This window comes from Lissotriton vulgaris, chromosome 9 (assembly GCF_964263255.1).
Source record: "Lissotriton vulgaris chromosome 9, aLisVul1.2, whole genome shotgun sequence".
In the NCBI taxonomy this organism is placed as follows: domain Eukaryota; kingdom Metazoa; phylum Chordata; class Amphibia; order Caudata; family Salamandridae; genus Lissotriton; species Lissotriton vulgaris.
In genome coordinates this window covers 962,719,691-962,746,943 of record NC_141697.1, presented here as the reverse complement: position 1 = coordinate 962,746,943, position 27,253 = coordinate 962,719,691, and the positions used below count along the sequence as shown (strand labels likewise).

Sequence of the window (27,253 nt, the reverse complement as noted above, 5' to 3'; positions counted from 1 at the left end):
CCATTCTACAACACTTTACTTCTCTCTATGGCACTCAACGACACTCCACTCTACACCTCACCACTCTATGCTACGCCACTCTGACACTTTACTCGACTCTACGCTATGCCAGTCCTCTCTACTCCACTCCACAACACTTTATTCACTCTACACCACTCAACGAGACGCCACTCTATGACATGTTTTGCTCTAATTGAACTGTACTAGTAGCAGTGCAAACTTTCCTCAATCACATAATACCCTGAACACAAATAGTTACTGCACTATTTTCCCAGACGTCCAGGACTGTAACAGCACAAACACCGACAAGCATAAGCTGCGTAGAAGCAATGCAAGTAGAAGCCTAGTTATCATTAGTGCAGCACACACAGTGGCACAGATCCCCTCAATTGTGAGATGTCCACTGAATGCTAATTATGCATGCCTTTAAGGTAAAGGTAGAGGCCATTTTCCTTTCTTACATTAAGACAAATGTGTAAGAAGCTGGCTCTGTATATATTATACCAAAGTAAGGTATAGTGTGCACGGAGCCCAGTGGATCCCCAGAGGCTTAAGTAGATAATACTCAAAGCTCTATTTGTGGAAGTGTGGTCGAGCAGTTAGGCTTATCTGAGGGCTGTGTTAAGCATTTATTGTACACACTCAGGCAAGAAATGAAAACACACACTCAAGAATGAATCAAGGCCAATTGTTTTGTATAAAAAGTTATTCTTTGGTTATTTTATTTCTAGAACCAAGAAGTACTCAGTTGCAGGTAAATAACATTTTTCAAAGTAGTAATACTTTTCAAAATGCAGTAGGAATAGCTTTGCAAAGCAGCAGAAATGTTTACAGTCTTGTAAATACTTGTGTATTGTCAATCACAAACAGTGACAATCAGTACTTGAAAAAAGATAGGCAGTGGAATGCACCAGATTGAATGTAATGCAATCCTAAGGAAAGAAAACAGTGTTATGCATTAGCAGGTAAATACACAAGTTACTTTTCCAGTCTTCAGGGGTTTAGACCGACACTGGGCAAGGTTCAGTTTAATAAAGATACTGTACCACCAGCGGCACTGGGGAGGCCGGGTGCAGAGTTCACAGACCCAAACGTTAGTCAGTGGAGACTGGGGGCACCTGAGGAGGTGTGGGATTCAGTATCTACGCCGCGGAGGTGGATACCGGCAATGATATTTACCCTCACGGTCAGCGGAGAGCAATGGAGATGAACAGGATTCAGTAGATCGAAAACATCGCGGACGTCATCAGCAAGTTACTGTAGATCGAATGGAGGCACCACCAACACAGCAGTCGCGGGGATGGAGATGCACAGGGGATGGAGGAGTTCCGCCGACGTTAGACCATCACAAAGAGGTTGCAGCCGTGAAGGCAGGGCAGGGCAGGAGGAGGCCGACAGGGTCACTTGCAGGAGGGTAAAGGCTCTCGGAAACAGAGCTGTGAACAGCTTGGGTCGTTGGGCCGAGAGGATCCCTCTAGTTTGTGGAAGCCGTCCACCTGCTGAGATTTCTTCTGGCAGGGCAGAGTTGCTTCAACACCAGTGTTGGTCCTCTTATCACTGCGATCTTGAGGCTCTTTTGCAGCAGTGAGTTGCATCAACACAAGTGCCGGTCCTCAACTGCTGTGGTTTCTGTACGGCAGGTGCCGGGGGCTAGAGCCTCTAGCCCAAAGGGAGGTTCTTGGCGATTGGGTGAAGGCTGGAAGGTCTCCAGGGTTTCTTGCAGGCCTTACAGGGTTTCTGGAAGGACAGCAGGTCCAGTTGTTGACCCAATTGCAGATGGTGGAGTTCTTGCTGAGTTCAGTCTGCAGTGGTTCTGTTCCTGGTCCGGATGCGGTCTACTTCCATCTTCTCCTTTGGTCTGTCGAATCTGAGGATCAAGGTTAATGGGAGCCCCTAAATATCGAATTTAGGGGTGTTACAGGCACTGGGAGGTGGTAGCCAATGAGCTACTTGTCTTTGAGGTGATTACACCCTTAGAATGTCCTCTTCCTTTGGGAAGGGTGCAGCCCCCTAACCTGAATGGGTCGAATCCTTCCATTCAAGATGGAGGATTTCCTAAGTAGGGGGGTCACCTCGGCTCCGGGCACCTTAGGGGTGGCCCTGGCAGAGGGGGACACACCTCTCCTGATTACTAATTTTTCCACCAACCTTGCCGCCAAAAGAGGGAGGTGTGGTCAAGGTGGCGGGTATCTTCGTAGACTGTAGAGGCCCTGGCTAGCATATCAAAGGAGGAAGCCTTTGAGGCTCACCGCCCTGAATGCTGTTCCTGCTTGGGCGTAGGTGTGAAGCACCTTCGTCCCAAGCAGCCTTTCTCTATGACCCGGGAGAGCACAAGGTCTCCCACCTCAAGGGGTCAGATATATGTCTGGTGCAGACCAGTCAGCTGGAGTGGAGGGAGTTGGTCGTTTTTCAGGGGGCATTTCTATGATGCCCTCTGAGTGCATTTTATAATAAATCCAACAGTGGCATCCGTGAGGGTTTATTATGCTGAGAAGTTTAATACCAAACTCAATAGCATTCAGTAAAGCCATTATGGAGCTGTGGAGTTCGCAAAGACAAACTCCCAGCCCATGTACTAAATATGGCTCCACTGCACTTACCATGTCTGTGAATGGCACAAACAATTTAGTTGCTACGCAAACAAATGATGGACGGAATGCTGAATAAATCATACATTCACCCCCAGTCAAGAGATCTGAGTTAAATCCATCATTCTTTTGCTCCCCATGCAACCCCAGTTTAGACGCAGCCATATGAAAATCAGTCTTGACCCTATGCCTCATGGGAACAGTCCAGACCAAACTGCCAAGCCAGATCCTCCCTGGACCGGAAACAAGCATCCTAGGACTGGTTTCTGGGTATTACCCTTCATCAGTAAGGTTAGCTTATATCCAGTGGCACAGTGAGCAAGGGACCCACGTCTGGGCATACCCATCCCACTTAGGATAAAAAGCGCTGTGCAAACAAATTATAGACGGAATGCTGAATAAATCATACATTCACCACCAGTCAAGAGGTCTGGGTTAAATCCATCATTCTTTTGCTCACCATGCCACCCAAGTTTAGACCCAGCCATATGAAAATCAGTCTTGAACCTTTTCCTCATGGGAACAGTCCAGACCGAACTGCCAAGCAAGGTCCTCCCTGGACCGGAAACAAGCAACCTGGGACCGGTTTCTGGGTATTACCCTTCATCAGCCAGGCTAGCTTGAATCTAGTGTCACAGTGAGTAAGGGGCCCATGTCTGGGCATACCCATCACACTTCGGGTGAAAAGTGCTACGCAAACAAATTTAGGGGCACATTGCTCATGCAGCTGTGCCCTCACCAGGGGTATAGTGCACCCTGCCTTAGGGCTGTAAGGCCTGCTAGAGGGGTGACTTACCTATGCCACAGGCAGTTGTTGGTGGGCAGGGCACACAGGGCTGTATTAAGTATGAACAAAGATTGAAGGTGCACACCTTTAAATGAACAGATGAACAGTTTCTAGAACTGGCCCTGGGATTAATACTGACTGATGTGGTGTGCTTCGTGGTATCTGTGGGCGCCTTTCCTACATAAATAAGCGCAATTTCCCTGCTTATCATATTTACAGAGCATCCTCTGTTCTTTATGTTTTGGTTTTAGGTTCCTTTTTTCATGTTCCAAACACTGAGGTAATTTCACTCGTATCACCTTGGGTGTTGTAAATAAATGCCCCTATTTGCGCTTTTTTCTCCTCAGGATCGCTCTTATTTTTAACGCCTATCCAATTCTTTTAGTTACGTGTAGGTACCCACCTGTTTATCCAGTTCACTTCGCAATAAAGTTTCGGCAGTGCTTTACAGTAAGCTCTCTTACATTCTTTGGATGCATATGTTTATGTGGTCATTGATCCACTTTCTCTGCACCAATCACACATATCGTCTATTTTCCCATTCACGCTCTATCTCTGGTTCTGGTGGCACTTCATTCATCTGGTTTATCTCAGCATGGGTGACAGCAACCTGTGATGTCTCTTGGTTTTAAGCATGTGTCTATTTCAGAGTATTAGCATTCCACTTATACTATTCAGGCAGGAAGTGCCTGCACTATCTTCAGTTAATTTTCACCTTCTGTTTGTGGGTGTTGTACTATTTTGGTAGCTTGTACCAACTTGTTGAATGTAGCATAGTAATTTGTGGTTATTATTTTGTTTACATTTCAGTGGCCCCGAAGAAGGGACAATGGGTCCCGAAATACATAGGGCCGCACAACATTAAACTGTATTTTCAGAAATTTGTACGTGTTGATGAACATGAATTATGTACAAGGAAACGAGTATCATGTATAATGCTATATCATTGTAATCACTGATGTGTTTTTTTATTACATTTACTGCATATCATTCAACAAAGATAACATTTCTTAGGAATCCATTTGAGTGTGGATGTTTATTTGAATACATTAAGATTTCAATGGATAATTTTCATGTTTGAAACTGTTTGAAACTATTCATAAACATGGTCTTTGTAGTGCACGCAGTTTTTCAAGCAAGCGTATTGCTTGATTTCTTTACATACAGGGCTGTATGCCATGTTGACTCAAGTTTTGTCTGCAGCAAAACACACAGTCTGCAATGGCAGTGTGTATGTATTTGGGGAGGGTTCTCTGAGGGTGGCACAATACATTCTGCAGACCTTCGAGAACTTCTCTGGTCACAAGGCCCTTGGTACCCCAGGTACGATTTACATGGGACTTACATGGGAGCCAGAGGTGTGCCAATTATGGAAACAAAGGTACAGTTTTGATTAAGAACACAGACACTGGGAACGTGATTGGCAGGAACCCAGTGCACACTCAGTCAAAGAGAATCAGCTATCAGACAAAAAGTAGGGGTTAACTACGCAAAAAGGCATCCTCTCCTACAAAAAGTCATCGTACTATGCCGTTGATTGCAAGCTTACCTAAAGAAATTATGCTTTATGGGCAGCTTCTCGCTTTCACTTTCAACATTTGAACAGTCTAAGGAGCAGCAGTTGGGGCTTCTGTCACGACGTTGCAGCACAAGCAGCAATTGTACAAACTGTACAGCTGTATTAAATCAAGATTTCGGGGACAGCAAATTGTGGTTCACTGTACAGTGAAGTGATCTGATCATTCTAATCGGTGGTGCAAGTTTCCCTCTCATGCACAGATGGTACATTATAAGCAGTCTATGCTTCTCTGGCAAATGTGAAAGATACAATTTGGACAGCAGTGAACTAATTATCCTTCTTATATGTTATGTATTGCAAATGCTACTTACCAGTATGCATCTGTTCTTGGCATGTAGGGCTGCTGACATTCATATCTGTGCATAGATCGCCGCCTAGTGTTGGGTCCGGATGATTGCACATTGTTGTCCTGGAAGAGTCTTCGAAGTATCACGAGATAGGTGGCTCCTCCCCTGGACTACAGTGCGCATGGGCATCGCCTCCATCCCCAGATTGTTTTTAGCCATTGGCAGAGATGGAGTGAAGTATGTGAGTGATGTCCATGCTATGAGCATATGTAAATATGAAGACTGCAGCTGCTACAGGCTCCGGGGAGGAGGGTGGGCGATATGAATGTCAGCAGCCCTACATGCCAAGAACAGATGCATACTGGTAAGTAGCATTTGAAGTTCGAGGCATGTGGGCTGCTGAATTCATATCTGTGCATAGAATACATAGCAGTCCCTCCATTAGCGGCGGCCGCCCGTGCCAGCTGCAGCAGTCTGAAAAAGTGTTTTGAGAACAGCCTGACCAACAGCTGCTTGCTGTTTGGAGTGCACGTCTACACAGTAATGCTTAGTGAAAGTATGTGTGGTAGACCATGTGGCTGCCCTACAAATTTCTTCTAAGGGAATGTTACCTAGGAAAGCCATAGTGGCCCCCAACTTCCTGGTGGAGTGGGCTCTCGGTGGGATAGTGAGAGTGCGTTTAGCTTTAGCGTAACAGATCTGAATGCATTTCACGATCCACCTAGCGATCCCAGCTTTGGAGATAGCGTTTCCCTTGTGGTGTGTGGCAAAAGCAACGAAAAGATGCTTGGTTTTGCGAAAATCTTTTGTCCTGTCCACGTAGTACATCAGGGCTCTTTTAACGTCAAGGGTGTGGAGCATCCGCTCCGCCAGCGTCTCTGGGTTTTGGAAAAACACCGGCAACTCAATTGTCTGGTTCATATGGAATTGAGATACAACCTTGGGTAAGAATTTGGGGTTAGTGCGGAGCACAACCCTGTTAGCATGTACTTGGAAGAAAGGTTCTTGGATGGTGAGCGCCTGCAACTCGCTAACCCTCCGTAGCGATGTAATTGCTACTAAGAAAGCAACCTTCCAAGTCAGAAACTGAAGCTCACAAGAGTGCAGTGGCTCGAAGGGAGGACCCATCAGTCTTGTAAGAACCACATTGAGGTTCCATTCTGGAGCTGGTGGGGTCCTTGGCGGAATGACTCTCTTGAGTCCTTCCAGAAAAGCCTTGATAGCAGGGTCCTTAAAAAGGGACAGGTGTTGCCTGTTCTGGAGGTATGCTGCCATAGCAGACAGGTGAATACGGATGGAAGAGTACGCCAAATTGCATTGATACAGGTGGAAGAGGTAACAAATGATGTTTTGAATTGAAGCATCTAGTGGGTCAATATTGTGGTTAACACAGTAAATGACAAACCTCTTCCATTTAGCCGCATAACAAGCTCTAGTAGTGGGCTTCCTTGCCTCCCGAATGATGTTCATGCAATCGGGAGGAAGATTGAGGTAGCCAAATTCTAGGACTTCAGGAGCCAGATCGCCAGGTTGAGCTGTTGCGGATCTGGGTGCTGAATGTCGCCATGGCTCTGCGTCAGAAGGCTGGGAGTGAGATGAAGCCTTTGATGCGGTACCACGGAGAGTTCCAGAAACGTGGTGTACCACGGCTGGCGAGCCCACGTTGGAGCAACCAGGATGAGAGTCATCGAGTGCTGCCTGAGCTTGCGTGCCACCAGCGGTATCAGAGGTGCTGGGGGAAAAGCGTACGCAAATCTGCCTGACCAGTTCATCCACACCGCATTGCCCTGTGATTGCGGGTGTGGGAACCTGGCGGCGAAGCTTTGGCATTTTGCGTTCTCCTTTGTGGCGAGCAGGTCTATCTCTGGATGACCCCACCTTTGGAAGTACGGTTGGAGTACTGATGGATGTATCTCCCACTCGTGCATTTGATGACTGTGCCTGCTGAGCAGGTCCGCCATCTGGTTGTCCTTGCCCGGGAGATGCTCCGCCATGAGGAAGATGTTCCTCTGAATGGCCCACTTCCACATGCTCTGAGCCAGTTGAGACAGCTGCGGAGAGTGTGTGCCTCCCTGCTTCTGAATGTAGTGCATGGATGTCATGTTGTCCGTCCGGATCAACACGACCTTGTTGCACAGATGTACTTTGAACGCCTTTAAGGCCATGAAGATTGCCATCAGTTCCAACACATTGATGTGCATCTTCCTTTGCTGTAGTGTCCATAGTCCCTGCACTGTGTAGTGGAGTACATGCGCTCCCCACCCCTGGAGAGAAGCGTCCGTCGTCAGGATAATCTGTGGCACAGGCTCTTGGAATGGTCGGCCCTTGCAAAGGTTTTGTGGATTCCACCAATGCAGAGAGTTGTATGCCCGACCGCTCACCAACACTAGGTCTGTCAGTTGCCCATGAGCCTGAGTCCACTGAGGTGCCAGGCACTCCTGAAGTGGACACATATGTAGTCTTGCGTGCGGGACAATGGAGATGCAGGAGGCCATCATGCCTATCAACTGCATGTACACCTTCGCTGGAAGCGAGTGTTGGGGTCTGAATCGTTGGATCAGCGTTTGGATACTGGCGATTCTCACTGAAGTTGGCTGCGCAGTGGCTGCCAGAGTGTTTATTGTCGTGCCCAGATACTGTCGTACATGGGCGGGCTGGAGATGGGATTTCGGGTAGTTCAGAGAGAATCCCAGATCGTGCAGGAGATGAATGGTGCGGGACACGTGGTCGGCGCACTGTTGTTCTGTTCTTGCTTGAATGAGCCAGTCGTCCAGGTAAGGGTAAACGTGGACGTTCTGGCGCCGCAGATGCGCGGCCACAGTCGCCAGGCACTTTATTAAGACCCTTGGCGCTGTGGTGACCCCGAACGGCAGAACCCTGAACTGGTAGTGCTGGTCTTGGATCGTGAATCTGAGATACTTCCTGTGCGAAGGATGCAGGGGGGATATGAAAGTATGCATCTTTTAGATCCAACGTAGCCAGGAAGTCCCCCTGTTGAAGCAGAGGGAGTACCTGCTGCAACGTGAGCATATGGAAATGCTCCAAGAGAATGTACCAGTTGAGGGGCCTGAGGTCCAGGATGGGCCGTAGGGATCCGTCCTTTTTTGGGATTAGAAAGTACAGAGAGTAAACTCCTGTACCCCTTTCCTGCAGTGGGACGAGCTCTATTGCCCCTTTTTGCAGCATGACCTGAACTTCCTGCTGCAACAAGTGCAAGTGCACGCCGGACATAGGACGGCTTCTTGGAGGTATGTTTGGTGGAGTGGAAGTAAGTTCCAGACAGTAACCGTACTGGATAAGAGACTTGACCCACCTGTCCGTGGTGATGGATTTCCACGCGGGCAGGAACTGCTGGAGTCTCCCCCCGACCGGTGTTGTGTGGTCGGGGGGCAGTGACAAGGCGTCACTGTTTGTTTGTGGCGGTGGACCTGGAGCTGTTGTTTCCATGTCCCCTGCCTTTGATGTTGTTGCCTCTGTAGCCACCTCTACCCTTGTTGGAGTATGAGGTTTGGGTATTGCCCTTATAGTACTGGGTGGATTGCGATGCCTGACCCCTCGAGGTGCCTCTGGTATTGGAGCGGCGAAAGGAACCACCCCGAAACTGCTGAGACTGGAGGGCCCCCATAGATTTAGCAGTGTCTGTATCTTTTTTCATTTTCTCAAGCGTCGCATCCACCTCAGGGCCAAACAAATGGTCAGGATTAACCGTCTGGTTCAGGATGGTCGTTTGTATATCAGGTTTAAACCCTGAAATCCTAAGCCATGCATGTCTTCTGAGGAACACACTAGCGTTGATTGCCCTGGAGGCTGTATCGGCCACATCTAGCGCACACTTGATGGAAGCGTTTGTGATGAGCTTTCCCTCTTGAATTAGCATTTCCCCTGCCTCTTTGTACTGGTCAGGCAAGTGCTGCAGCAGTGCTTCTAGGGTGTCATAATGAGCCCTATCGTAGCGTGCAAGTAGGGCCTGTGTGTTCGAGATGCGCCAAATGTTAGCTGCCTGTGCAGCAATCCTTTTCCCTGAGGCCTCAAATATTTTTGACTCTTTGTCTGGGGGAGGAGCGTCACCAGTCGTCTGAGAGTTCGCCCTCTTGCGAGCGTTGGATACCACCAAAGAGTCCAGTGGCAAGTGTCCCTTGATATATGTAGGATCCGAGGGCGCTGCCTTATATTTTTTATCAATGCGTGGGTTGATGACACGTGCTCGAGTAGGCTCCTTGAAGACCTCTTGCGCGTGCTTGAGCACTCCCTTGAGCATTGGCAAAGTTTTGATTGATTTTTCGGCCACAGAGAAAGTGTCAAATAAAAAATCCACATCCACAGGATCAGAGTGCAGCTCGACATCGTGGTTAGCCGCAGCTCTCTCGATCAACGCGTTGAAGGCAGCAGAGTCCTCTGTTGGCGAAGTCTTCGCCGCAAAGAGCTGCGGTTCCTGACCCGACTGCGGGTCGTCAGGGTCGCCTCCGGCGGACCAAGGTTCATGTTCCTCCGCCGGCTCCGAGTACGCCGGATAGTTGTACTCGACCTCCTCCTCGTCGCCATCCCCCGCGTTGGAGTGAGTCGGGGAACGCGGCAGGTCAACCGGAGACGCCGGCGCCAAAGGTGCTAGAGTACCCGCAGAGTCCTTCTTATTTTTGAGAGGAATGCGATAGTGTTCTAACACCGGCTCCGTGGTGATTTTCCTTTTGAGGAGGGACAGTTTTCCGGTATTGGCGTCGATGATGACTTCACGACGTTCTTCCTCCGCGAGCGTCTGGAGCCGAGGCTTAGCCACCACTGGAGACGCTTTGGGCATCGACACCTCCTTTGAGGGCACCCCAGGTACCTGCTTCGAAGCGAAGGCCTTCGGCGTCGATTTCGGCGGCAGGGTGAAGCGGATAGGCGCTTGTGCCTTCGACGGCTTCTGCGCGGGCTTCGACCCGCCAGCTTCAGGATCGGGAAGCTCCGCGACCTTCCGAATCCGCTGCAGGGACTCGTTGACTTTCTTCGAAAGGGCTGGGGAGGGAGCGACCGCCTCTTGTGATTTCCCTGATTTGGGAGTAGGGTTGTCGAGAGGCACCTTCTTCGGAGTCGATGCGGTACCGTCCTTGGCTCCGACGGGCGGAGCCGGGGAAGCCAGAGCTTTGGGATCGCCATGACCCTTCTTTGAAGCCTTCTTTGGGTCATCGACCTCGACCCTCTTCGGCGCCGACGCAGCCGCGTCGGACGACTTCGCCCTCGGCACCGACCCTGAGGCCTTTGGGTCCGCCATCTTGGCGGGACTGTCCATGACGGCCATTTTGAATTTCTTTGCTTTTGACGCCTCTAGAGCCTTCAGCACTGCTTTCACTTTCGGTTTCGAAACCGGAGGCGTTGAACCCGAGGGCTTCACTTTCGTTTTAGAAAATGTGAGTGGCACCTCCAAAATGTCCGTGGCCGGGCTCGTAGGCGGGGCTGCTGGACTAATAACTAGGTCTTGGGTAAGGCCCGAAGGCGATCCCTCGACCTGGGCCGCAGGAAGGGGGTCGGCCCCCGAGTCAGTCCGGGGATGCTCCTCCTCTGAGCTATCCCCCACGGTGGCAAAGGCCGTATCGTCGTCCCCTACCTCGTCGCCGGCTTCGTCAAACTCCTCGTCTCCTGCGTCGTAGGCATCCCCCTCGGACGCAGGGCTAGAGTCCGAAACCTGTTGGACATTGTCGGCCGCGACGTCTTCTTCGAAGATGTCCTCCGGCGGGGGCGCAGACAGTTTGGCCTAGAGTCTCGCAACCCGACGAATCTTGAGGGTCTTCTTGCACCAGAACTTCGAGCAGGCCATATACCTGGCCTCGTCGTGGTCCGGCGACAGACAAGTGTTGCACACTGGGTGCACGTCGAGGTGCGAGTATTTCTGGTTGCACACCGGGCACCGTTTAAACGGAGTGCGCTCCATGTCTGGAGCGTCGTGTAGGCCCGTCCGCGCCGACAGCACGCGGAAGGGCAGCGAGAGTTCGGAGCTGAAGAAAACAGTAAACCCGAACGAAAACGATACCGGCGCCAAGCCTAAAGACCTTTTGGTCTCGAGTTAAGAGTTAAACAACTATCGGTTCCGACAGAGGGAACCGACACACATCCGAACCCAATGGCGGAAAAAAACAATCTGGGGATGGAGGCGATGCCCATCCGCACTGTAGTCCAGGGGAGGAGCCACCTATCTCGTGATACTTCGAAGACTCTTCCAGGACAACAATGTGCAATCATCCGGACCCAACACTAGGCGGCGATCTATGCACAGATATGAATTCAGCAGCCCACATGCCTCGAACATAAAGTGTAACTTATACCCATCAGTCTTCTGCCACATAGTAGATTAAGTTAGCATTAAAATGGAGTGGGTGGAATATGTATCATGGGGACTTATGTTTATCTCCGACTGTGGAAATGGAAATGTCTGGCAATAATCAATATACCTCTGAATGTGAGATCAGTGGGTCACTGATCCCATCCTTGGGTGCACACTGTAGTTCCTCTGTGATTCAAAGAGGTTCCACACTTAGTTCATTGTGAGTTGTTCATATTTATTCAACGTAAAAGTTCATAGATAAGTCTCATAAGTACATCGTGTTATTGAATTAATCCATTCTCAAGTTATTGGCACTGTCCTTTATGTCAATCCAATGCATTTCGGGGCTATTAACTGCCCCTTCATCAGGGAAAGGTACTGTAACAAAATTAAATAAAATAACATAAGTAATTGCAAATGTATGCGTCATGATGTGTGGTTTTTTAAAAAAAAACTAATGGGGGAGGGCATTACAGGAGGTGTGCGGGGGGGGGGGGTTTGGTGTCAACTTACGAGGTCACCTTAAAAAAACCTTTTGAACCCGTGTAGAAAACAGGGGAAAGCTCCCGGTATTGCTTACGTGTGCCGGTGTTCTAAATGGACCGGTGTTCTGAAAAGTAAAAAGGTAGCGCTCGTGAGTATATATCCTGTCTTGTTAAACCTAATGGTGGCTATCTATTGTTCGAAAAACTAACCTGGTAAACGGAGCTTCAAATGCAAGGGTGATCCTCTCGCTACGCCGGTCAGGACGGGAGCGTCTACTGCCGCGTTTGGTCTGTTACAAATATTGCGGTCACGTGATTATCAGATAGTGAAAAAAGACTTGCGTTACTAGTCAGGGTTCTAATGCTATATTCAGCAAGTGGAAATGAGAATGTTTAGGGAATAAAATTCATACAGTGCACCGAAAAAAGGAAGGGTGAAATTAATATGGGGTAATGGGGTGTGTTCAAGGGAAATATTAGCGATGCCGGTGAAAACCGTGTAAAGACAGAGTGAAAAAGTGTAAAGTACGATTCAAAACATAAAATCAAAGATATAAACTCAAATTACAGTACATTGGGTGTAATAACGTAGGGAACCTTTTAGAGCTCCATTAACAACATTTATAGGTAGCAAGAGAGTTCGATTCTGTCATTGAGGCCCATTGGCTTCTGTGTAGATAATCTTTGGGTCCAGGTATTTTCACATTGAAGGAGATATTTGGTGTTGTCTCTACCTTCCATCTTGACAATAGTTTCCAATATGATGAATTTTAATTGGGAAATGTTATGTTTTTGTTCTTGGAAGTGTGTAGCAATCGAAGATTTACTGTTTTTTAATCGGATGTTAGATTTATGTTCTGTCAGTCTGATTTTAATTTTACGTTCGGTCTTGCCGACGTAGAGTTTCCCGCAGGGGCATTTGAGAGCATAGATTACGTTACTCGTGTCACATGTTGCGTTGACATGAAGTTTAATTGTATTGCCCTTCATAGGATGGTTGATTGTATTTCCCTTTATAATGCTGTTGCAGTTCCCGCAACTCAAACAAGGTTTGGTGCCCGCATGTTTGACAATCACAGTGGGTTTGTGTTGGACTAGCTCGCCCAAGTTCTGAGCTCTGGTGAAGGCAAATAGCGGAGGTTCCGAAAAGATCTGTTTGAAATCCGGTTCCAGGTTCAGTAGTGACCAATGTTGGTATATGGTTCTTTTAAATTTCATACTGGCTGTAGAATATTTGGAAACTACCACTATGCGTGTCTGTTGATTTTTGGAACCAGGTTGTAATAGTTTCTGTCGGTCAATATTTGCAATTTTCTGCTTAGATTCCTCGATGAGGTTAGATGGATATCCTCTGTCCTGAAATTTAGTGGCAATTTGTTCAATTCTCTGTGTGGATTTCATAGGACTTGATACGATCCTTTTGGCTCTTGCCATTTGTGAGAATGGGAGGTGTCTTTTTAGATTTGGTTCGTGGAAAAAGACACCTCTAAAAAGACACCTCCCATATCCATCTAACCTCATCGAGGAATCTAAGCAGAAAAGTGCGAATATTGACCGACAGAAACTATTACAACCTGGTTCCAAAAATCAACAATCAATCAATCAGTGACACTTGTAAAGCGCGCTACATACCCGTAGGGTCTCAAGGCGCTGGGGGGGGGGGGGGGGGGGGGGGCGCTACTGCTCGAACAGCCAGGTCTTCAGCTTCTTCCTGAAGGAGAGGTGGTCTTGGGTCAGGCGCAGGTCGGACGGGAGGGAGTTCCAGGTCTTGGCGGCCAGGTAGGAGAAGGACCTTCCTCCTGTAGTTGCTCTTCGGGATGCGGGGGACGGCGGCAGAGGGCGTGGTTGGCTGATCGGAAGGTGGCGTTTGGAGCGTAGAAGTTGACTCGGCTGTTGAGGTAGCTCGGGCCTTGGTCGTGTAGGGCTTTGTGTGCGTGGGTGAGGAGGCGGAAGGTGATTCTCTTGTTGATGGGGAGCCAGTGAAGGTCTCTCAGATGTCCGGAGATGTGGCTGGATCGTGGATGTCGAGGATGAGTCTGGCTGAGGCGTTTTGGATCCGCTGGAGTCTCTTCTGGAGCTTGGCGGTGGTCCCGGCGTAGAGGGTGTTGCCGTAGTCCAGTCGGCTGGTGACGAGGGCCTGGGTGACGGTCTTCCTGGTCTCTGTGGGGATCCACCAGAAGATCTTCCGTAGCATGCGCAGACACGCATAGTGGTAGTTTCCAAATATTCTACAGCAGTATGAAATTTAAACGAACCATATACCAACATTGGTCACTACTGAACCTGGAACCGGATTTCAAACAGATCTTTTCGGAACCTCCGCTATTTGCCTTCACCAGAGCTCAGAACTTGGCGAGCTAGTCCAACACAAACCCACAGTGATTGTCAAACATGCGGGCACCAAACCTTGTTGAGTTGCGGGAACTGCAACAGCATTATAAAGGGAAATACAATCAACCATCCTATGAAGGGCAATACAATTAAACTTCATGTCAGCGCAACATGTGACACGAGTAACGTAATCTATGCTCTCAAATGCCCCTGCGGGAAACTCTACGTCGGCAAGACCGAACGTAAAATTAAAATCAGACTGACAGAACATAAATCTAACATCAGATTAAAAAACAGTAAATCTTCGATTGCTACACACTTCCAAGAACAAAAACATAACATTTCCCAATTAAAATTCATCATATTGGAAACTATTGTCAAGATGGAAGGTAGAGACAACACCAAATATCTCCTTCAACGTGAAAATACCTGGATCCAAAGATTATCTACACAGAAGCCAATGGGCCTCAATGACAGAATCGAACTCTCTTGCTACCTATAAATGTTGTTAATGGAGCTCTAAAAGGTTCCCTACGTTATCACACCCAATGTACTGTAATTTGAGTTTATATCTTTGATTTTATGTTTTGAATCGTACTTTACACTTTTTCACACTGTCTTTACACGGTTTTCACCGGCATCGCTAATATTTCCCTTGAACACACCCCATTACCCCATATTAATTTCACCCTTCCTTTTTTCAGTGCACTGTATGAATTTTATTCCCTAAACATTCTCATTTCCACTTGCTGAATATAGCATTAGAACCCTGACTAGTAACGCGAGTCTTTTTTCACTATCTGATAATCACGTGACCGCAATATTTGTAACAGACCAAACGCGGCAGTAGACGCTCCCGTCCTGACCGGCGTAGCGAGAGGATCACCCTTGCATTTGAAGCTCCGTTTACCAGGTTAGTTTTTCGAACAATAGATAGCCACCATTAGGTTTAACAAGACAGGATATATACTCACGAGCGCTACCCTTTTACTTTTCAGAACACTGGTCCATTTAGAACACCGGCACACGTAAGCAATACCGGGAGCTTTCCCCTGTTTTCTACACGGGTTCAAAAGGTTTTTTTAAGGTGACCTCGTAAGTTGACACCAAACCCCCCCCCCCTGCACACCTCCTGTAATGCCCTCCCCCATTAGTTTTTTTTTAAAAAACCACACATCATGACGCATACATTTGCAATTACTTATGTTATTTTATTTAATTTTGTTACAGTACCTTTCCCTGATGAAGGGGCAGTTAATAGCCCGAAATGCATTGGATTGACATAAAGGACAGTGCCAATAACTTGAGAATGGATTAATTCAATAACACGATGTACTTATGAGACTTATCTATGAACTTTTACGTTGAATAAATATGAACAACTCACAATGAACTAAGTGTGGAACCTCTTTGAATCACAGAGGAACTACAGTGTGCACCCAAGGATGGGATCAGTGACCCACTGATCTCACATTCAGAGGTTTATCCATCAACGTCATGGGACACTAGACGTTACTTGAGTAGCACCTAAACCTTGCTTAAAAATCTTCAACACTCACAAACCAGCTGTGCATCTACCCAACTAACCTGCTAATAATCAATATACATCTGATTTGATTGTATGAGTATATACCTGTATAAAATTATATGCTTATGATGTTCTGAGGGCACCTGATTTGTAAACTAATACATGCAGTGATTGGAAAGTTTCATTTAATAAAGAAATTATAAAAAAACGAAGCATTTGAAGGAATAATGTTGAATGAGAAAACGTACGGTTTTAAGCTTTTTCTGGACTAGTAATTTGGAGGAAATTGCTTTCAGGATGGGAAGAAGGTTATCCCAGAGCTGGGGTGTTAACATGTAGACAGATTTGCCACCAAAAGAAGATTTTTGATAAGAGGAACTAGTAGGAAGGTGAGGAGAAGTAGACAACAGGGTGCGAGATTGGAAATATTTAGTGGATGTAGATTTGAGAAACTGAGGGACAGATCCATTCGGACATTTAGAGGTGAGACACAGGGATTTGAATGGAATAGCTTTAGAATGGGCTATGCTGAAGTCAGATGGGGGACCAAGCCTATTACTTTGACGGCTTGATATTGAATTATTTGAAGTTTGTGCAATTGATGTTTAGTGGTTCCAAGATATAACACTTTGCAATTGCCAAGTCTTGCACCAATAGTGGTGGACATAGTGGTTATTCTACCATTTCCAGGAGAAGAGAGAGATTAGGTTCCAATTTTCATAGAGGAAGCACACAAGACTATACAACCAAAGAGCTGTGTATTTCCATTTTAACTTTAGGGTTACGTTTGACACCTAAGCTTTTCATAACTGATTTATTAGAAGGGAAGGGGCTGAGAGAGCTTGGCTATGAAGATGGTGACCAAGCTATAGAATTATGATCAACTATCAAGACTCCTGTCCTGTTGAAATTAAAGATACGCAAACTATTGTCCATCAATTCTAATACAAAAGAAATACTTCCAGCGTGACCATTCACAAAAGGTGCACAAACGATGCACAAAAGGTACATTTTAAGCAGGGTCGCTCGCAAAGATGGCAGTATTGACAGGAAGTGTTTTTAGAGTGTTGGCTATTGCCCACCATGATCAATTCTATCAAATTTAAATTTACTAAACTCCATGATAACCTTCAACCCCCAGCAATCCACAATCCCAGAACACAATCCCTGAGCAGGGTTAGCAGTAGTGGAGACTTCGCTCTCGTGAAGAGCATGTATAGCCCAAACAATTTCTTCGGCAAAGTCCCTTTCACATGATAAAGATACTGAACAGGCAGAGTAAGACTGCTCACCCATTCAATATACGAAGATGATAGCATAAAAAGAATCCCACCTAAAACATAAAACAGATTAACGTAATGAAAACTAATATGTGCGAATACAGCTGTTCTTGTAATACATAATGGGCTTGTTTGAAACTGCTGGTATGGGTGGATGCTTGAAAGTATTGGACAGTAGTGAAATAGAAGACATCAATTACATTTAGAAGCATGTCAAGAATAGCAATTTACTCAAATTGGAGAAATAGTACCTGCCATTCCCACCCCATCAACTTTAGTGGGAGCTCACTTCTTTCTAGGTAACTATGAAAAATATTTCATTTTATTTTACAAGCATATCTTCAGCACAAATATGGAAACACCTTAAAGCTACAAACATACATAGAAAAGAAAAAATTACTTACCCACAGTAATGATATTTCTGGTTGATATATAAAGGCCTGATTTAGAGTTTTGTGGACAGCATAATCTACTACCAGCGTAGCAGAGTATAGTGTGCACCAGACTAACGGCCTACTTGCTTTATTAAGAGTTGAGCCAATCATTAGGTTTCTCCTGGTAGTACCCCACTGTCATAACTCCATGTATTTGGTAGGAATGTGCAAACCCTGAACATTTTGGATACTCTCACATCTGGAGGTGAGAAAGTCTGTTTTACAGTCAGGCCTGACAGCTCCTACAAAATCTTTCAACAGGTGTGCATGGTAACAACAGGTCAAGACAGGCACAAATGAATGGACTGGTGTCAGCCGATCAGGGAAGGCTGTTTTTGAAAGTAGAGGCTGCCTTCAAAAATGGGAAAAGATTTAAGCCCACTGATGGGTGTATAGGCAGGGCTAAACGATAGCCGGGGATTGGTGATCTGATGGCACTGAACTACAGGGCTGGGTGTAAGGACGGGAGAAGATAAGACTGCAAGGAAACCCCCCTCAATTTGTAATGATATGTACCATGGACCGTACACACCTCTGTATCTGTGCCAATTGTATTAATGTCTCCTGCAACTGTTTAATAAAAAGAGTATAAAAAACGACATGCACACCTCATCAAATACAGTGTATTTCTCAGTCATCAGTGCAAGCTTTAGGCTCACTGAAAAAGACTGAGTTAATATTGTCAAAACAATAACTATACAAACAGGGACTGCTCCGACTGCTCCCAGTGAGCTGCCGCAAAACGATTATCCACGCCACAATCACTTCAAGGCTTGACTATGCCAATGGCCTCTATTTAGGCCTGCCGAAGTTTTTGTTGCAAAAGATGCAAATCGTTCAGAATTCAGCGGCTAGATTACTCAGGCAGGTCCCTTTCAGACATCACATTTCTCCCCACTTGCGCATGCTACACTGGCTGCCTGTGGCAAGTCGCATAAAATTCAAGGCGCTCACCTTGGCCTACAGAGCCCTTCATGGGACCTGCCCAAATTACTTAAAAAAACGACTGCCTAGATATTCTCAGGTCAGACTCCTAAGGTCTAACTATAAGGTCCATCTCCACGTTCCTCGAGTGAAAAGGGCGCGCTTAGGTGGAAGAACTTTTTCCGTAAGTACGGCTCGGCTTTGGAACACCTTGCCACAGGAAATCCAACAAGCACCCTCCGAACCTTGCTTCAGAAGCCTACTGAAAACATGGCTTTTCACGCAATAAATCTCATCTCTCTTGCATTATGATTCTCACTGCCCATGCCAGCGCCGGGACACTTCCTACGGAGGTAGCTGTGCGCTTTATAAAACTCAGTATTATTATTATTATTATTATATACTTGCACTCATTTCAACGTCCACATGTAGACAACAGCCCTGGCAGTCTACTTTCTGATGACGTGCAAAGCGCTCTATAACGACTTTCTTATTGCGTAGACTTCGAACAGAAGTACTCTTTGCATGTCATTTACCCTAACAAGTGATTATTTGCAGGCATCGGAGTGCCCAAACCCCATCCAGCAGTTTACGCATGAGGGCCTGTAGTAGTACTGAACTCATAGCTTTAGAAATGACATGCATATTTAGCACATTAACAGCACTTCAAGTTAAACTCACCACAGAATTGAGGCTCATGACATGAGGCAACACGTGTATGACGTTTAGAGGGCTGGCACCTACATGCCTCCCTTCCAGTGCTCGGCTCATGATTGTGAATGACGAGGTAGGTCCTAGTTACAGGAGACTTAAATACAGCACATGACTGTCCTATGCCTCTGGCTTCAATGTACCCCTTTCATAGAGGTCACAAATCTCAAGCACCATGCAACACCGCATTTAATCCTGAATGGAACATTAGAAAGGGCAGAAATAGGGTAAATCACATAGGTTAATGAAGAATGAAAGACTGAGTGCCATGGTGCTGGCAAAACAGGTTTAGAATCCTTGAATACATTTGGCCTGTGGTTGTTCTTCTTATGTTGAAAATGTGCATGGCTTCTCCCCAGGTTGTACTCGTTTTAAGTGAGGAACAAGTATTGCTGCATGAGGAGATAGAGGGGGGGGGGGGGGGGCGAGTGTGAATGTGTGTCTCTGAAATGTGTGTACATCTTTTGTACACCCTTTGGGAAGTGCTGACCATCAATAAACTGTTAGGTGTGGTTAGTGGTGCTTGGAAGACATTTTTACGGCACATAAAAGGTAATTTTGGGATTAGTCAATGGATAGTGTGCTTCAAATATCCTGTTTTTCCTTATTCCTTTCTCTACATCCTGTGTGAATTCACTGGATTCAAAATCCTCTTCATTACAATTAAAAAGCAAAGATGCAAATGGGATTTGAAATGGAGGGACTGCATGTCCTCGCAGACTGTGGATGTACTTCATTGTATAATGATCTACGAGACATGTCTTTGTCTTTTGTTTGTCTCTCAGCTCTGGAACACATTACTGCTAGATCTGAACGGCGAGGTCTCTCTTCTTGACTTCAGAAAATCCCTGAATGCCTTGTGTCTATGACAAAGCCACGAGCCTAAGCATAGCTGCAGAACCTCAGCCAATAACTGCGTGGCTGCTTACGTAGGCTGTTACATTCACACATGTGCTCTGGTTTGAGTACAATCTCTCCAACATGCCTCCGCCAAGATTTCAGCATGATTACCATCATGAGCATAATCTAAAAAAAAACAACCTGCATCAAAAATGGGAGAAACAATTTAATTTGAAAGAGACGATACTCGGCGTCATATGTATCATGCATTTACCGATCACAAACGGCCCGATACGCTGAATTGGACAGTTAGCAACAGGTGAAATGCATTTTGGTATGTATGGATTCCAATTTGCAAGTTGGTAACATGTTACCGAATCGCAATTTCGAATTGCGAATACATAACGATTCGGTCACAAAATAATCGCATTTTACCACATACTTCAAGTAGGTGGTAACCCATTCGCAAATGGCAAGGGACCCCTTTCCCTTTGGGAATGGTAGCAAAAATGTTTTTTCAGAGCAGGCAGTGGTCCCAAGGACCACTGCCTGCTCTTAAAAAAAAAAAGGTTCTTCTTTTTTTTCTAATTGCATTCTGTTTACCTTTAAGGAAAACGGGCTGCATCTGGGGAAAAAAACACTGCTTTATTTAAAAGTGAACACAGACATGGTGGTCTGCTATCCCAAGCAGGCCACAATCCCTGTGTTTTTAGAAATTCCCAAATGGTTTTCAAACTGCGACCTACCTCATGAATATTAATGAGGCAGGATGTCAATTGTGAGCTACCGTGAATCGCTAAATGAAACTCATTGAGTGTCATGCACTAGGAATAGCGATTACCTAACTGCAATTCGCTGAGAATCGCAATTAGGTAATTGCTATTTCCAATAATGATAATCATGGCCCATAATGCCTTAAAACAATGCTCTATCCCTTTTTTAGGTTTCGCCTGGCGATCCGCTGCGCAGGCAAAAACTTTTGTTTTCCACTATGGGGCTTTGTCCCGCCTCTCTGTTCCATTGGCTAGCTCCATAAATGGAGGCTAGCCATTGGAACAGAGATGCGTCACTCATTCCCCGAGCAGATTCGTGGGCGTTCCGTAGAATTTTTCGCTTTTTGCCCAAGTCATGCGGCGGTGGGCGGGGTTTTTTTTTTTTCTTCGGCATCCTTCGTCACACCAGCCGGACGGCTCTCCCTGTGAGGACGCAGACCCGACCCGCTCCCTACTCCGAGCCGACTCCCGGAGGTAAGTTTTTTAATTTTCCTACACTTTACGTACCGGCCCTACTTGTAAATGCTTGTTTTTCATGCCTCCTATACTCCTCACAGTTGGACACATGTGTCGGGCTTTCCCTGAGAATACTCCACTAGCTTAGGGAAAGGTCAGAACAAAAAGAGTGCTGTGCAACGGAGACAAAAACTGCAAAAAAACGAAGAAAAGGTAAACCCGAAACAAGATAGGGGTACAAGTGGGGACCGAAAAGCGTAAAACCAGCCAAAGAGAAAGGAAAACAAGGGAAAGGCCATATATCCCTGATAAAATACAAAAAATGCACAAAGGCTGAAAGATGAACTGTTCTTTTCTCTGTCCTTGCCCCCCTGTCTCCGTTCATCTTCCTTTGCTTTTCGCCTCGTAGCGCGCCAGCCCCCTGAGCTGAGAGCTGTAATGTCATTAAATTGCAAATGCTTTTTTCCCCCTCTTCGTCTTTCCTTTACGTTTTTTTCTTCTCTCCGACACACACTGTTTACTTATCTGGCAAAAACATATGTTGGAAGGAATCCATTCCATTCTGCCCGTTGCCTTGGGTGAGAGTGCGACTCGGGGGGCCCCACTGAGCTTCCATGCTCTCCCCCTCCTCTTATCTATAAGGCGGCCTGGCAGCAACCCGGCGACTGCAATGGAGGCGGCAGATACAGGGGGCAGATTAGGCGAGGGAACAGTGAGCCACAAATTCCTGGAGAGAGGGGTCACTCCACCACATGAGCGGCTGCGCCCCCCACTCTCCAGATCTGCATAGTATTACTGTTTTTTCTCTTTAAAAACGGCATCTCCAAAAACTCTGTATATTTTTGTCACTGTCAAACATTTAATTTCACGCCCCGCGCTCTGAATATGCTTAAAAATGCATATCTCCGGCGCGGATTGGTGTCAGTACAACGCGATGTATTACAACGCGTTCCGTTACAACGCGTTTTTTACATCGCAAATACCATTACAATGCATGCCATTACAACGCATGGCATTACATAGCAGATACTTTTACAACGCATGGCATTACATCGTAAGTATAGGTAAGTATATCTTTTTTAAAAAAAATGTAATAAAGTTAATTAAATTAATTTAAAATAATAAAAATAATATAACATTTTTAAAACAGTAATTAATTTAATTATAGTAATTTAATTAATATTAAAATTGATATTAATTTAATATATTTAAAATAATATAATTAATGATATATAAAAAATTTATAAATAGAAAATAATATAATGTAATTAATAACAATAAATATAATTATTATTTAATTACGTTATAAATAATACATAATATAATAATATTTAATAAAATTAAAAGAATTTAATAAATTAAACATTTTTAAATAATATAATTTAATTATAATCGTTTATTAATACAATTAAATTAATATTTGTAAATATAGTTATTATTTTAATTAAATTAAATAAAATTAATTTAATTAATTTAATTTATATAAAGTCGTAATACCCCTGTACCCCCAAACCCAAACACAGCCCTAAAACCTAAAAACACCCCTGTACCCCAAAACCCAAACCCTGCCCTAAAACCTAAAAACACCCCTGTACCCCAAAACCCAAACCCTGCCCTAAAACCTAAAAACACCCCTGTACCCCAAAACCCAAACCCAGCCCTAAAACCTAAAAACACCCCTGTACCCCAAAACCCAAACCCTGCCCTAAAACCTAAAAACACCCCTGTACCCCAGAACCCAAGCCCAGCCCTAAAACCTAAAAACACCCCTGTACCCCAAAACCCAAACCCAGCCCTAAAACCTAAAAACACCCCTGTACCCCAAAACCCAAACCCAGCCCTAAAACCTAAAAACACCCCTGTACCCCAAAACCCAAACACTGCCCTAAAACCTAAAAACACCCCTGTACCCCAAAACCCAAACCCAGCCCTAAAACCTAAAAACACCCCTGTACCCCAAAACCCAAACCCAGCCCTAAAACCTAAAAACACCCCTGTACCCCAAAACCCAAACCCTGCCCTAAAACCTAAAAACACCCCTGTACCCCAAAACCCAAACCCAGCCCTAAAACCTAAAAACACCCCTGTACCCCAAAACCCAAACCCAGCCCTAAAACCTAAAAACACCCCTGTACCCCAAAACCCAAACACTGCCCTAAAACCTAAAAACACCCCTGTACCCCAAAACCCAAACACTGCCCTAAAACCTAAAAACACCCCTGTACCCCAAAACCCAAACACTGCCCTAAAACCTAAAAACACCCCTGTACCCCAAAACCCAAACACTGCCCTAAAACCTAAAAATACCCAAACACCCCAAAACATATACATCAGTACCCCAAAACTTATACTCCTATACTCATACTTATTTTAAAAAATACTTAAATTAATATATTTAATTTATAATATTTAAAAACGAAATAAATATTTTTAAATAATTAATAATAATTAAATCAATTATAAAATATTAAATAAAATAAAAATAAAAATTAAATACTTACCAATACTTACGATGTAATGCCATGCGTTGTAATAGCATCTGCTATGTAATGCCATGCGTTGTAATGGCATGCATTGTAATGGTATTTGCGATGTAAAAATCGCGTTGTAACGGAACGCGTTGTAAAAGATGCGTTGTAGCGGTAACACACCCTCCGGCGCACCTTTAAGCCGGAGAAACGAATGCAGAATGAAAGATAAAACGATGCGATTTGCACCACAAGCCTATTACTTGAGGTATTTACATACAGTTTACCTCTGGAAGTTCCAAGCACTTTTTTATTCAGAAATAAAAATAAAATAAAACAAAACGGGATAAGATCCTTTAACTACAGTTACTGATTGAAAATATTTCTAGTTATGTATATATACATATATTTATATATATATGCGCAGAGGGTAATATGCCACTCTCCCCTTTGCTATTCAATCTTTACATCCTCCCGCTGATTGCCAAACTTAGGGAGAAACCGGTGGTCATTTTCAATTATGCAGATGACATGCAGCTCATCTTCAACATTGATTCCTCTCCGTCCTCTATAGAAAACTTCCAGAGCACAATGCTGTTCATCCACAGCTGGATGAATGCTAACCAGTTGAAACTCAACCCAGACAAGTCCGAGCTGGTGCTCACTGGTCCCCCAAATAATCCATGGAATCCCAGCTTCTGGCCGTCCACGCTGGGTGTAGCCCCCCGCCCAGCGAGCTCGGTCAAGAGTCTTGGAGTTACCATCAGTAACGATCTGTCCATGACTCACCAAATTAAATCTGTGATGTCGGCTTGCTTTTTCCACTGGCGCCGCATCAGGAAGATCAGCAGATTTCTTACCCATGATGCCCTGGTCCACATCGTACTGGTTCTAGTAGTGTCTTGCATTGATTATGCGAATTCCCTCTACATCGGGATTCCCCTCTACCAATCCCACCAACTCCAACTCGCCCAAAACCAGGCCGCCAGACAGATCTTTTGTCAACCTAAGTCCTGCTCTGTAAAACCGCTACTGAAAAGCCTACATTGGCTCCCAATAGTCCAGCGCAGTCTCTTTAAAGTTGGCTGCACCACGTACCTAGCCCTTACGAACCAAGGTCCTTCCTTCATAGGTGCTCTGCTCCACCGATATGTCCCCTCCCGAACGCTTCGGTCTGCTGGACTCAATCTTCTCTCCACCTGCAAGTTCAAGCGCAAAAGGCTTGGAGGTCTCAGGTTTGCATCACAAGCCCCTGGCCTGTGGAACTCCTTTCCGCCTGACCTACGTCACATCAGCGCCTATCTGGTGTTTAGGAGAGCCCTGAAGACGTGGCTGTTTGCACAGGCCTATGATTAATATCCTCATGCTCTGCTGTTAAGTCTCAGTTCAAGTTCAAGTTTAAAATTTGTATAGCGCAATAATCACCCAGTGTCTCAAGGCGCTTGAGGGAGGGGGAGTACTTTACTTATCGAATATCCAAGTTTTTAGTTGTTTTCTGAAGGAGAGGTGGTTCTGTGTAAGGCGGAGGTAGGTGGGGAGAGAATTCCAGGTCTTGGCCGCCAAGAAGGAAAAGGATCTTCCCCCCATGGTGGATCTTTGGATGCGTGGAATAGCGGCGAGGGCTTGATTGGATGAGCGTAGTTGGCGGGTGGGGGTGTAAAAGGACAGGCGCGTGTTGAGGAATTCGGGTCCTAGGTCGTAGAGGGCTTTGTGTGCGTGGGTGAGGAGACGGAATGTTATTCTCTTGTTGACGGGGAGCCAGTGGAGGTCTTTCAGGTGACCGGAAATGTGAGCGTTGCGGGGGATGTCTAGGATGAGTCTGGCTGAGGCGTTCTGGATGCGTTGGAGTTTTTTCTGTAGTTTGGCTGTGGTTCCGGCGTAAAGGGTGTTTCCGTAGTCCAGTCGGCTTGTGACCAGTGCATGGGTGACCGTCTTTCTTGTTTCGGTGGGGATCCTACGGAAGATTTTTTTGAACATACGTAGGATGTTGAAGCATGATGATGACACGGCGTTGACTTGTCTGGTCATTGAGAGGGAGGAGTCCAGGATGAAGCCGAGGTTACGTGCGTGGTCCGTTGGTATGGGTACATTTCCCATGGCCGGTGGCCACCATGAGTCGTCCCAGGCGGAGGGGGATGATCCTAAGATGAGGACTTCCGTTTTGTCTGAGTTCAGTTTTAGACGGCTGTTCTTCATCCACTCGGCTACTTTTTTCATCCCTTCGTGTAGGTTGGTTTTGGCGGTGTTTGGGTCTTTGGTGAGGGAGAGGATTAGTTGGGTGTCATCTGCGTAGGAGATGATGTTGAGGTTGTGTTGGCGTGTGATGGATGCGAGGGGACTCATGTATACGTTGAAGAGGGTTGGACTGAGAGATGATCCTTGTGGTACGCCGCAGATGACTTCGGTGGCCTCTGATCTTAGTCCCAAAGCGCCAAGAAACCGCTGGTGTGCGTGCGCTATACAAATGTCTTCTTCATGTCATGTCATGTCATGTCAATATGCCATTTATCATAATTGTTGAGTGTGGGGACGGCGAGGACAAGATTAGGCAGGGGCGTAGCTTAGTCTGTGAGATTCACAAGGTGTGAATCTCAAATTTCCCGACTAAAAACGCAGTGGGCTGCAGGGTGGCATTACCACTAGTGAGGATGGACTGCTTCCAAGAGGACCAGAGTCAGTGCTGATTTGCATTAGGAAGACCAATTGCTTAATTTTAGCCGGTGGTTTCCGGTGCTAAGCACCAGCACTTTGTAATCAACACCGCACTTTTTATGAGCACCAGTTATGGACACATTAATTTATGGAGATTGATTTGCCCAGAATCACAGAATGTTGCGCCAGCCAAGACTCAAACCTGTTTCTCCAGCTCTGAAGTCGGCACCTCTGGTCATTATGCCACATCCTTTCCACTTTCATGGTTAGTAGTTGGTTCTGTTTTAGGCAGTGCTAACAGAAGAATTGGGCTGCTGCAAGATGCCTCCTGACCAGAGCCCCTGCCCTTATTTTTTTTTACAAATTAACTGCTGGGTGGACCTCTGTCCAGAGTAGCACAGTGGATGAAAAGCAGTAGGTTAAAATGCTACCCTGAGAAATTGCCACTTCTTAGACTATCTGCAAGCATTCATCCCATTAACTTTTGTATCTTTGATTGCCAGTAGTATGCCTGGAAACTTCAGACTGGTGCAGGTTGCTAAGCCTTTTTAAGATCCTGATCCAAAAAAGAAACCTCTTAGTGAAATGAGAACAAGAAAAAACGAAACAGACATAGCAGTCCTGACTCAGGGTCCTCAGATACAGCTACCAAACCCATATCTGCCAACTTAAAGAAAAATATCACAGTGTGAGAAGGGAGGTGGGGCCTTGAAGAGGACAGAGCCTCGTGCCAAATATTACCTACGAGGTACTTTTGAACCCCACCAGCCCCCAAGTCCCCTGCTGAGGCTGAGGCTGATGCCAATGTCCTGGGGCGTTTTCACAACACTTT

The 27,253-nt window shown here is 45.8% G+C and overlaps 1 protein-coding gene across 2 annotated transcripts in view; it reads right to left on the bottom strand.

The window, feature by feature from the left end:
* HEMK1 (HemK methyltransferase 1, mitochondrial release factors N(5)-glutamine) overlaps nucleotides 1–27,253 on the bottom strand; it is a 332,911-nt gene that overhangs the window by 157,683 nt on the left and 147,975 nt on the right. The window lies entirely within an intron of this gene.